Source organism: Psammomys obesus, unplaced genomic scaffold (assembly GCF_907164565.1).
Source record: "Psammomys obesus unplaced genomic scaffold, mPsaObe1.curated_primary_1811, whole genome shotgun sequence".
NCBI classification, from domain to species: Eukaryota; Metazoa; Chordata; class Mammalia; order Rodentia; family Muridae; genus Psammomys; species Psammomys obesus.
This window is the reverse complement of record NW_026596109.1, coordinates 601,761-612,452: the sequence shown is the minus strand read 5'-3', so window position 1 is coordinate 612,452 and position 10,692 is coordinate 601,761. Positions and strand designations below refer to the sequence as shown.

At 39.9% G+C, this 10,692-nt stretch overlaps 1 non-coding gene across 1 annotated transcript; it reads right to left on the bottom strand.

The window, feature by feature from the left end:
- Nucleotides 1-215: 215 nt before the first annotated feature.
- On the bottom strand, nucleotides 216-353 carry LOC129692629 (small nucleolar RNA SNORA48). The gene has a single exon (XR_008722734.1). It is a non-coding gene; the product is annotated as a small nucleolar RNA SNORA48 (small nucleolar RNA).
- Nucleotides 354-10,692: the final 10,339 nt, after the last annotated feature.

Sequence of the window (10,692 nt, the reverse complement as noted above, 5' to 3'; positions counted from 1 at the left end):
CAATGCAGTCAGCAGCCTCTGTCTGTCTTCCTCCTCCCATGCTTCGCTATGTGGGAGCAGGCAGGGCTCTATGTACCTATGGCCTATCAGTGCCTGAGCAGTAGGGTAGAGGGCAAGTCTCTAGGTGTCTTTCCCTGCCTGCACCTTGTGGGATGGTGGAATGAAGGTCCCTGTCTGTCTTCCTCATCCTGCACTGTGCTGATTGGGTTTGATTTTGATGTGTCCTAGGTATAAAACAACTTTGGCCAGCAAGCCAGGTACTGAGTTAGGATGAACAGAACAACTGTTCTGCTCCTGACTGATCTAAGAACGACATCACCAACAAGGTGTCTCTTTACCCATTACCTGAAGTGGGGGAGGCAGAGCTCTGTTTTCTAATTTAGTAGTTAACTAGCCAAATATGAGCCAAGCATGATGATTTGAAATTAGTCTTAATATACTTGAAACTGAACACAATACAAAATCTAGTATCTTAATCAGAGTAGTTACATTGCATGTTCTCAACTGCTGTATATAGCTGTTCTAAAGAAGGATTAAGTTAAAAATGTCTAGTGCTAATCTAGGGTGACCAAGAAAGATACAACAAACACAACATATTTAACTGATGACTATGAGGTCAGCTATATGAAAGTGTATTCATTCCTGTTAGCTTACTAAATTAGAATAAACTATGTCCTAAATGACGCAAGCACTTCTCTTTTTTAAATTTAATTATTGTTTTATTAATTACAGTTTATTCACTTTGTATGTGAGCTGTATCCTTGTCCCTAGCCCTTCCCAATCCCATTCTCCCTCCCTCATCTCCTCCCATTCCACTCCCCAAGTCCACTGATAGGGGAGGTCCTCCTCCCTTTCTCTCTGAACCTACTCTATCAGTTTTCATCAAGACTGGCTGCATTGTCTTCCTCTATGGCCTGGCAATGCTGCTCCCCCCTCACAGGGAGGTGATCAAAGAGCTAGACACTGAGCTCATGTCAGAGACAGTTCCTGTTGCCATTACTAGGGAACCTACTTGGACACTGAGCTGCTACAGGCTATATCTGTGCACGGGTTCAAGTTTATCTCCTTGAATGGTCCTTGGTTAGAGTATCAGTCTCAGGAAGGACCCCTGTCTCCAGATTTTTTCTTTACTTGTGGAGCTCCTGTCCTCTCCGGATCTTTCTATCTCCCCTTCTTTCATAAGATTCCCTGCACTCTGTCCAAAGTTTGGCTATGAGTCTCAGCATCTGCTTTGATACCCTGAAGAGTAGAGTCTTTCAGAGTCCCTCTGTGGTAGGCTTCTGTCCTGTTCCCTGTTTTCTCCCTCTTCTGATGTCCGTCCCATTTTCCTTTCTGAATGAGGATTGAGCATCTGATCAAGGGTCCTCCTTCTATGCAAGCACTTCTGAAGTCAAGTTCTTGCATGTGACTTTAGGATGGTGGTGTTCTATTCTCATATTCCAAATTAACTCTTTATTCCTCAATTATTTCTTTAGGAATGGTGGCACACTGTCTAGCAGGGAGGGAGGAGAGAAAAGGAGGAAAGTGGATTAGAGGGCACACTAATGTCTGAGAAATAAAACTTCAGCATTTTGGGTTTAAAAGTTCTCACATTGTAAGAAGTTCTAGAGTTTCACTTTAGAAAAAGAAAGAGGCTGCTCAGGGTTGATTTCTGCTTTTTCTGGCAAACTTTAACTTCCTGGTTCAAAGAAAAGACATTTATAAATGAGGCCCACAAGGCTTCTGTGACATCAAATCACTCTTACAGCGCAACATTTTGATGAGTTGAGTGTAAATGAACCAGAAACATGTGGATTAAATTTCCCCCATGGTAGTAAGAGGTTAGAAAAATTGAGGGGAAAATGTGCCTGGGAAAATGCACTTGGGGGTTTGCTGGGCTCTTGGTACTTAAAACTCATTACTATTTTTTTTTTTTTTTGGAGGCAAAGTGAAAACAGAGTCAAGTCATCTCAGCTTCTGCTCTTGTATAAACTTCTAGGAGAACTTGGAATGGAGGTTAGTTTTCTGAGCACTACAATCTGCGTTGAGAGACAACTTTTGGTGGTACTTGCCTGGCAGAATAGTCTTAAGTGGAGTGTAGAAAATGGCTACCGGGGGTGGGGTAGGGGGTCTCCTGTCCTTGTTCCAGTGAGCAAGGTTACCTAATACAGCAGGGTGGAACTGGTTCATCGAGGCTACTAGAAAAAAGAAAGGCAGTGGGATGGTCTCTGCCTTTGTACCTGTAGGGTCTCATTTGTTCCTTTGGGTGCCATTGACAAGTCTGCCATTGGCAAGCTTCATGTGCCTACAGAAGCTCTAGGGAAGACAGGTAGAAGGGGAAGAATGGGAGCAGAAGAAGATTTGGCAAGATGTAATATTATCAGCAATCCAAAGGGAAATGATAACTACTTAGAGGAAAAGATTATTAAATTGGCCCTACACCACGTGACAGTATTCCCAGTGCTTGAAGCCTGGGACTGCTTGAGTTAATCCCAGGCTGTGCTCCACAGCAAGAAGAAAAGGATATTAGCACTTGAAAAGACACTGTACATGGGAAATGAAACGAGAGTTCATCTAAAGTTTCGCTTTACAAATAGGGAATTGACCTCAGCAGGCACCAGGGACGCATGTGGGGCACATACAGGCATTAGGCAAAACACTTTCACATAAAATTTGTCATTGTGGCAGAGTTGCTCAATTAGATGACCTTCTCCCATGCTTTTTCTGACATATGCAAACCAAGAAGCCAAGAGGATTCATAAATCCATTTATCTGATAATTAATAAGCATCTATCAAGTGCATAAACCTTGTGAATGCAGAGACACCGTATTTCTTGAGACAGTTATCTTGAGACAGTTTAGTTTAGTTTAGGTTCATATTGTTCATCCAAATTACTCCTAGAGACAGACTAGAAAATCAAACAAACTTGTTAAAGAGCCCCACCTTGGCTCATTAATAATCTTTGCTTTTATACTTTGTCTTACCGCCTAAAAGTAAACATAAGCAGAGGGAGAGTTGCCTGCTTTGCTCAATCATTTTGTCTCTAGTGAACCCTTGGCCAAAGTCACTTATAGGTAGCTGTATGTTTCATTAGAGGAAACTGACACTGTTAATTCATAGAGACCATATAAATGATTGCTTCTTTTTAAAGTCTTTAATTTAGACATATCAAGTAAAGACATTGTCCCAAAGAAGCAAGTCTTTCTTTCCAAAGTAGGATGTCTCCATATACTGTCCTACAAGAGCTACAGAACCTCTTTCCATGTGTATATCTGCTTTTATTTCAATTCATGGTCATATGTTTCAATGAGGAAATTAAATCTTATATAATAAAAGTAGAGGTATGAAAATACAACACATTAGGATGACCATAAAGGCTTGTTCACTGACCCATGTGCAAACAAAGCAAGACTTCTGGGGAAAGGAACTTAAAGTGGGGCCCTACTAACTCTCAATTCCACATTCTGTCCATGTCACTACTTGAGAAGTTGAGGAGTATTTTTTTCTTTTTTAAAATTGTTTTTTTACTATTTATTTATCATATATCCTGACTGAAGACACCTCCCTCAACTCTTCCCAATTCCACCCTCTCTTTTTCTTCCCCCAATTCCCTTCCTCTAGTCCACTAAAAAGGAGAGTTCTCTGCTATCTGCCCGTGACTTATCAAGTCTCATCAGGACTGCCTGGATCCTCTTCCTCTGTGGTCTGGCCAGTCTTCAGTGCTAGGGGCAAGTGATCAAAGAGTAGGCTCTTAATTAACCAGATTAATCATTGTTCTTAGTAATTGTGTTTGGCCATAGAGATCACAGAAAGAAGTGCTAAAAGAAAAACATCCTCAGACCAAGAAAAATAAAATTCTTAAGTTTCCAAGGTACAGAGAGCTGCAGACCCTCACACTGGAAGAGTATTTCTAACACAGGCTAAGCTTAGACATGAGACATTTGACCTCCAAATACACGAAAGACCAAGTAAGAGATTGATCATGAGCATCTTAGTATCTTCCCTGGGACTTACTCTTTCCTGTATACTGTGAAAGAAAACTAGTTTCATGTTATTCTTACCCATCAGTTGAGTTCATATGTGTTGAGTTTGTGTAAGCGATGTATGTTCTGTTAGAGACTGAACTAAATTTCTTTATGTTTAAAGTTAATGTTGCACTGAACTGTATTATATTAAGGATCATAAATATGAAGGAAATGAGCACCTACTTTTTTATTTCTAATATTTTTATATAGATAAAAAGATGTGAAGTTTCCTGGAAACCCTTATGAAGGGTTTATGTAAGACTAAAAGGATGTAGACAGCCATGGTTAAGAGAAAGTTCTGGAAACAATCTGAGTTTGAGCCAAGGTTCTTGCTGTGCAGATTTGGCCAAGTCCCAAGATCTTTCTTCATCTCAGTTTCTCATCTGTAAAATGAGAAAAGTAATTGTAGTACCATATAAAATTGTTTGAAGAGTAGAATGATTTATTATATGCAAGGTCTCAGAACAGTGGCTGGTGTATAATTAATACCCAGTGGATGGTAGAGGCTACCCTTTTCTTTTCACTAGTAGCTCTACACTTTCTCACTTGTGTAAACTCAAAGTGCTCTTTTATAGTGCTTCTTTACAATTGCCAATTGTGTTTTGACATGTGAATGGTTTTAAAGAAAGGAAAAATATGGACCTTTAAAGTTTCTTTTCTGATTTATTTATTATATTTTCTACACGTAAGTGCTTTGCCTGCATTCATGTATGTGTATCTCATGTGTGTTTGACCTTCAGAGGTCAAAAGATGTCAGGTCCTCTGAAACTAGACTTATAGATGACTGTGGACCACCATGTGGGTGCTAGGAATCTAAGAAATCCCAGGTCCTCTCTAAAAGCACCAGTACTCGTACCTGCTGAACCAGTATATTTTTATATGTTTTATTTTATTTTTACTAATTACAGTTTATTCACTTTGTATACCATCTGTAGCCCCCTTCCCCATCCCCTCCCAAACTCACCCTTCCTCCCTCTTCTTCTCCTATGACCCCCTCCCCCAGTCCAATGATAGGAGAGGTCCTCTTCCCCTTCCATTTGACCCTAGTCTATCAGGTCTCATCAGGACTGGCACCTTTGTATTCCTCTGTGGACAGGGGGAGGTGACCAAAGAGCTAGCCACTGAGTTAATGTCAGATATGGTCCCTGATCCTATTATTCAGGAACCATATTGGACACTGAGCTGCCTTAGGCTACTTCTGTTCAGGGGTTCTAAATTATCTCCATGCATGATCCTTGGTTGGAATATCAGTCTCAGAAAAGACCCCTGTGCCCAGATTTTTGGTTCTGTTGCTCCCCTTGTGGAACTCCTGTTCCCTCCCAGTCTTTCTATCTCCCCCTTCTTTCAGAAGATTCCCTGTACTCTGCCCAAAGGTTGGCTATGCATCTCAGCATACGTTTTGATACCCTGCTAGGTGGAGTCTTTGTCTTCCTCTGTAGACTGGTAAGGCTGCTCCCCCCTCAGGTGGTACCAGTATTTTTAAGACCTTAAAGGGGGAGCTTATGATCTTTCCATCGCCTCCTCTGCAATTCTCCCTGAGCCTTACATGCAGTAATGTTTTGGAGATTCATCCATGGGGACTGTGCCTCACTACTCTGTGATTTAATTGGTTGTGGTCTACGTCTGCTACGAAGAGAAATTTCCCTGATGAGGGGTGAACTCTACGCTCCTCTGTAGGTATAAAGCAAATGTTTGTAGATTGTTGTTACAGTCTATGCTGGTTTAGTAAGTTAGAGGGTATAGATTCTCCTTTGGTAGCCATTACTTCACCAGCACTGAGCAGTTCCCTAGGTTTTCAGTACCAGGCAGTTCTCCTCTTGCTGAGTAGCTGATCTTAAGAAGTCCAAATAGATTTCTGTTGGTCAGCAAGGCATGTGCCACCATTGCATTCTTAGGTTATGATGCGATGCTGGTTGCTGATGCGGTTCATAAGCATCATATCGAGGTAGGGCTGTTGGTTGCCGCCCTCCTTGGATACTTGCATTGTGTCTTCTAGTACCATGAAACTTAATTTTCATGGAGGGAAAAGTCAGAATATATATGTGTATACATATATCTATATGGACAAAATAGCAATTAGTTTGAAAAAGAGGCCATGAATTTGAAGGAGAGTGGGGATGGGCTTATTTGAGGGTTTGGAGGGAGGAAACAGAAGGGATAAATGTTGTAATTATAATCTCACAAATAAAAATAAAAAGTAAAAAAAAATATTAAATGTCTTATTCAAGGGCGTGGTCACTTGATGAACTTACTAAGGACTTAATATACTAGTCCTTACCTGTAACCTCTGCATCTTGTTTTGTTTTGTTTTGCAGCTTTTTTTCTATGTAAATGGTGCAAGCACAATTTGGGGGATTTATTGGTGTGCCACATAAACTCTGTTTGAATCTTTTCCTCATCTGCCTCCCCTCTTTATCTTCTATCTACCACTCTGTAGAGCATAGGCATTTTGCCATTTGCCACACAAGCTCATTCAACATCCACACATGAAGGTAAGGTCTAGGTTCAGTCTACAGGAGCCCTAGATTGATACCCTCTGTCTGGACGCAGGGTCCTCTGGATTTGTCTCTGGCTTTCTGCTTCTTGCTTTGCCTGCCAGGGCACTGAACTTTTGAATGCCAGGAATTCTTCTGGACTCCTGCCTTTAGCTTTTCCTGTTGGGTCCAAGATCTCCATTCCTGTATACTTTTAGCTTGTGTTAAACTAGGCATTAGTATGCCAATCAACTGAAGTCTGGACCCAATACAAATTGGACACTTTCAAAGTCTCCCTAACTCAGGCAGTTTCTTAAGATAGAATGGCCAATGGTCTGAAGTTCTCCACCTCCAAGTTCCCATTCTACTTCTTTATTGCTTCATTTCTTCATACCAGGTTTCGCCAGCTCAAACCTCTAAACACAATTCCCTAGACTCTCTCAGATGCTAATCTGGCTGACGATCTTCTTCCTCAAAGCGGAGCCACTGCTGACAAATTGGCCTGTTCTGTTAAAGCTCCCTGAGAAGCTGGCTCTGAGGACAGGATTTGTTTCACGCATTTCACATCCAAGAATGTTTGTCTCAGAAATACACTTTAAACTCCGTTCCTGGATCAGGCTGTCCCCCTGACTCTGACAAGGACGAAGAAAATGTCCTTGTACGTAAAGCCTTTGTGCCCTTAAAAACAGCTAATGGGTAATCTTTTTACAACAAAGGTTGAACTCCATTGCTAACATTTCTTTTAGGGAGATTTGGGAAGTTACTTTGTACCAGAATCAACCAAACTTTTGGGTTTTTAAAAGCAGCTTCATGATTTTCTACTTCTCTCTCTTCGGTAATTCCAAGAAAGTCCTTTTTTTTTTCTGTAATAATAGCAATGTCTAACCTACAGACTTACTTCCTTGAGCTGAAATCATGAAACTTAGCTATTTTGACCACCTGCCTAGTCCATAGGTGCCATCTCCTCCTGTACTGGTAGTCTCTAACTAAAGTGCCTTTGTAAAGGAAAGGGTATAACGATCCCCGTTTGACCTCTGAGATAGTGTATCCCACAGGGACTCGTGCTTTGGTGTGAGGTGGGCTCACTTTACATGGATCTGAGCTTGTCTTAAGCATAAAGAAAACCTGTAGCATGTTGCCATCTTGGCTGATAGCTTCATTAAGCTGGACACAGATACCACGTGACTCCATTGCCATCACAGGCAATGTAACTACATGTTATAAATCAAACTGGAAGCATCCATAAATATTTCTGGTCCCACTGTACCCTCAGATGATCACTACACCCCTTTAATTATTAGATTGTGGGGAAAACATCCGACCTCCAAGCTGTGTTTTTGTAATTTTGATTTATTTTGTTTAAATTCAGATCCGATTCCCACCCTTGCTTCCTTCCCCATTCCATCTCCTGTCCAATTCCCTCTCTTCATCCACTTCTGCTGTGAATACCATGTCCCCTTCTGAGTGACATTCCAGGACCCTCCCTTGGGCCCTCCTCATTACATACCTTCTTTGGGTCTATGAGTTGTAGTATGGTAATCCTGTACTATAAGTCTATTATCTGCTTATAACTGAGTACATACCATGTATGTCTTTCTGGGTCTGAGTTACCTCATTTAGGATGGTCTTTTCTAGTTCACACCATTTGCCTGCAAATTTCATGATTTCTTTGTTTTTAATTGCTTAGTAGTATTCCATTGTCTAAATGCACCACAATTTCTGTACCCATTCTTCCGTAGAGGGAGATCTATGTAGCTTTCATTCTCCGGCAATTATGAACAAAGCCACTATGAACAGTTGAGCAAATGTCCTTGTTATATGGTAGAGCATCTTTTGGGCATGTGCCAAGGAGTGGTATAGCTGGGTCTTGAGGTAGAACTACTCCCATTTTTCTAAGAAAGTGCCATTGCTGGATTCTAAGAAGAACTTAGAACTTAAAAAAAAAAAACGTCAGTGCTAGATAAGCTGTTTCAAGGGAGGCACTGCTACACAGGCTCTGCTGGGTCACAAGGCCTGCTATTCCTGCCACTCATTTCTTCTAATTGAAATACAATGTGAAATCTTAGGGTTGTTTTGATTTGCATTTCCCTTATGACTAAGGACTTTGAACACTTCTTTAAGTGTTTATCTGCCATTCGATATTCCTCTATTGAGAATTCTCTGTTTAGCTCTGTACTCCATTTTCTAATTGGATTACTTAAATTTTTTGCTGTTTAACTTCTTGAGTTCTTTATATATACTGAATAATAGTCCTATGTCAGATATGGGGTTGGTGAAGGTTCTTTCCAAATCTGTAGGCAGTCGTTTTGTTCTGATGACAGTATCCTTTGCTTTACAGAAGCTTTTCAATTTCATGAGGTCCCATTTATTGACTGTTGTTTTTAGAGCCTGTGCTCTTGGTGTTCTGTTCAGGAAGTTGTCTCCTGTGCCAATGAGTTCAAGGCTCTTCCCCACTTTTTCTTCTAAGCAGTTTAGTGTGTCTGGTTTTATGTTGAGGTCTTTGATCCACTTGGACTTTAGTTTTGTGCAGGGTGATAAGTATGGATCTATTTGCATTTTCCTACATGTAGACATCCAGCTAGACCAGAGAGGACAGGAACTCCACAAGGAGAACAACAGAACCAAAAAAAATCTGAGCACAGGGGTCTTTCCTGAGACTGATACTCCAACCAAGGACCATGCATGGAGATAACCTAGAATCCCTGCACAGATGTAGCCCATGGCAGTTCAGTGTCCAAGTAGGTTTTATTGTAATAGGAACAGGGACTGTCTCTGACATGAACTGATTGGCCTGCTCTTTAAGGAAGGAAAAGAAGACCTCCCCTATCAGTGAACTTGGGGAGGGACATGCATGCAGATGGTGGAGGAAGGAGGGATTGGGATGGGAGGAGGAGGGGAACCATAGGGAGGATACAAAGTGAATTAAGTGTAATTAATAAAGAATTAAAAAAAGAAATACTGTGCTCTTTCTCCTCTCAATACTCCTTTGTTTCACACATTTGCCTTTGTTTCAGCCTAACATAACAAGAAGCTTACTAAAGTTCTTAATGTTAAATTTCCTTTTACAGTGAAGATTATTAAATAATTCAAACTGTAATATTCAATATACCAGCTCATTAAAATATAAGTTATATATGATCATGTACATATGATTATGATTATGTATCTGTAGAGACTGTCTCTTCACCATATGTGATTATGGTCCAGTACTTTTTATATTTAGTACAAATTTGGCTTTTAAACAAGTGTTCATGTAAGGTAGGTTGTTAATTTGGCCCAACTTCATTTTGTTCATAGTAAAACTAAAATTTTAAAAATAAAAATGATAATAAAAGAAAAATATTCACCAGTATTAACATGTAGGTAACATAAGTAGAGATGCCTGATGGCCCTGAAGCTTTGTTTGTGTGATTATCATGGATTAAAAAAAACTTAAAAACCTGTGTTTAAGCAAAACAAAACAAAAAACAAACCTACATAATCATACAATTCAGGTCAAATGTTATCACCTTTATTTTTATTCTAATTCTGGTTCTACAACATGGTCTCTATTAATTGAGAATATATACTAAGTAATGATAGCTCTGAATCAGGATATGTTTTTCCTATTGGGCCAATATTTTTAGATAAGGAAATTTATGCCTGTGCTTTGAAATTTATATTATACAGAGACATATGTATACGTGCACACATACACAAATATATTAAAGATTTTTATGTTTTTTTTTCCCACTGTAGTCTCTTTCAAAATAAGCAAATGCGTTTTTCAAAATCTAATACAGGGATTCTATCCTGTCTTCTTAGTTAAAAAGCTGCCATCTTCAGATTTTCACTTCTGCTGGACTAAAATGGTAACAGTGGAACTTTTAAATGCCAGTACTTCTCCACACACAGAAAAAAAAAAAAAAAAAAAAAGAAGTAGAAGCCCTTCCATCTAGTGTTATATATACCAAAAAGAGGCTAAAAGAGGAGAGACTTAATTTTTTTTACTGTTTTTTTATTATTATTTTTTAATTTTTTATTAATTACACTTTATTCATTTTGTATCCCCCCATAAGCCTTTCCCTCCTCCCCTCCCGATCCCACCCTCCCTCCCCTTTCTGCATGCATGCCACTCCCCAAGTCCACTGATAGGGGAGGTTCTCCTCTTCTTTCTGATCTTAGTCTATCAGTTCTCATCAAAAGTGGCTGCATTGTCCTCTACTGTGGCCTG